This window comes from Vitis riparia, chromosome 11 (genome assembly GCF_004353265.1).
Source record: "Vitis riparia cultivar Riparia Gloire de Montpellier isolate 1030 chromosome 11, EGFV_Vit.rip_1.0, whole genome shotgun sequence".
NCBI classification, from domain to species: domain Eukaryota; kingdom Viridiplantae; phylum Streptophyta; class Magnoliopsida; order Vitales; family Vitaceae; genus Vitis; species Vitis riparia.
Genome location: NC_048441.1, coordinates 2,538,281 through 2,540,769, shown reverse-complemented (window position 1 = coordinate 2,540,769; position 2,489 = coordinate 2,538,281).

Here is a 2,489-nt window from a genome sequence, read left to right as displayed (position 1 = left end):
AAATCAATTGTGCATAGTGAAGCACATGCCTAAATAGTCTGGTGGTTTCACGTACTCAAAATCTTTCACCTGATAACTTTAACCACGATCTTGACACTTCAAAGTGTGGACTTTGGAAGGGAGGGAAATATTAGGGCATGTTTGGTTGCTGTTTTTTAAAAATGTTATGGAAAATAATTTTTAAGAACAATTTTTGGTGTTTTGAGAAATAAAATTGTGTTTGTGAACTAAATTTTGAAGAAAAAAAATGTTTGGTTGAGTTAATAAAAAAATTAAAACAAGTAAAACAAAAAATATGTTTGGAAGTTGTTTTTTTTTTTTAATTCAGTGTTTTCCACATAACTCCTCTCGATTTATTCTTAGGAAACAAACTCCTGCCTCAAGCTCAATACTTTCTCTTTCTATATAAAGTCATATATACATACATACATGTATATATATATATATATATATATATATATAGCATTGTTTTCTTCATAATCTTTGTCATCACAATTAATGGCTTCTTCTTCCTACGTTTTGTCTTTTCTTCTCTTTCATTTATTCTCCTTCTCTCCCCTAAACCCCCTTTTCTCCACTACACATCTCTACAAACTCGCCATAGTAACATGAATTTCAATCGGTAGTTGAAGAAAACCAAATCTAAGGTTTTTTTTTTCAAAAGAAAACCAGAAAAAGGAAGAAAAAAAAAGGGAAATCTCTCACCTTGGTCTGTTGGAGATGTGAGAATAAGGAAAACATTTGAACAAGGTTTGAAAACACATAGAGCAAAATGGTTTTCTTTGTTCTTTAAATAGGATAAAAAAAATAAAAGGAGAATTCTCTAAAAAGCCCTTTGAAAACAGGGAGAACAATGAGTGTACTAACTTCCCAAATGTGTTTTTTTTTTTTTTTGTTCACAAGAACAAAAAATAGTTTTCAAAAACAGGAACCAAATAGTCATTTATGCTCTCTCACTTTCTAGAGGTGAAAGACAACTCTCACACCAAAAGGGTTAAAAACCCTAACCCTAAAAGGGTATTTATAAGGTTTCAAAACCAAAATTTTTATTTGATGTATTATTGCAAATAATTACTTGCTATTAAAAACAATACAAATAATATTGATATTTCCATTATAATATTAAAATTACAACAACTAAAGTGAATGATAACAATAATTAATTAATTAAGTATAAGAAAAACTGAGAAAAAAAATTATAAAAACAAATTTGAATTGTTAGAAAAAAAAAAAAAGGGTAATTTTGGTATATTTTTATAGTCAAATAATCAATATCTTTAAAAATAATGTAAGTATAACTTATGGGTATGGGATTTTCCCTTCCCCACTCTCCATTGGTCGCTGTGGACCACGTCCAACAACTAGGCCCGATCATTTGGACTAACCAACTGGGCCCGGAAGACTGCAATTTGATGGCATCGCCAAGCTTTTGGGCTGGGCTTGGAGGTTTATCTTATAATATACACGAAAAAAAAAAAAAAAAACAAAAAAGAAGGAAAATTGGGTTTTCAGCTAAAATAGTAATTAGGGTTAGATCTGGGCCTTGCAAAGAACACTAGGCCCATGTTATATATATATATATTCTTTTAGGCTCAAATTGGGGTTGGGCTGAACCTGGGTCAGGCTGAACTCGGCCCAGGACCAATAAGAGTTGTGCTTACTTTTGAACTCGGGCCCATGTCAAATGACTACTTGAATTCCTCAGTACAATTCCGAGCAACCAAATTAATGAATTATTTTATTATAAAGGTTTTTAATATTATTATTTTAAAAATGATTGTGCATGGGAATAATTTTTCTATTTTTAGATATTATATTAAAAGGTGACAACCAATCAAATGTGACCACGTGGCCACTCAGTCCCATTTCTTTGTGCTTAAGTCTTGTTGTTTGTAATTCTTTGTATCTTGATTCAATATTATAAATTTAATTGCACACATCAATGACATAGATTAAGATTATGTTTAGTTCGAAGAGTATTAAAGAAAGTAAAAAATAGGGAAAATGACTTTCTCGTGCTTTCTTTTATTATGAATATATATATATATATAATTAGAAAATTATGTATTTTAAAATTATTGAATTTTTATATAAAAATATAAAAATAAATGGAATTAGTTTAAAAGAATGTGTAAAAATAAGTTATTAACTTTAAATCTATTTTTAATTTTAATTTTTTTTTCTTTCCTAGCTTTAAAAAAAATACGGTGAAGACCTTACAAAGACTTGGTAAAAATATTAAATTATTATTTTATATATATATATATATATATATATATATATATATATTAGAATTGTAACACATGGGATATAGAGAATAAGTACTGCAGAGGTTTCAATGAATATATTCCCACACTCTTATTGATAGAAATCTGTATTGTTATATACAAGAATGAAGAGAACCTAATTTAGGAAATACATATATGGTAATGCTAGAATTATGCTAAAGTTTACAGCAGACAGCTATATAATACAAAAATAGAATCAGC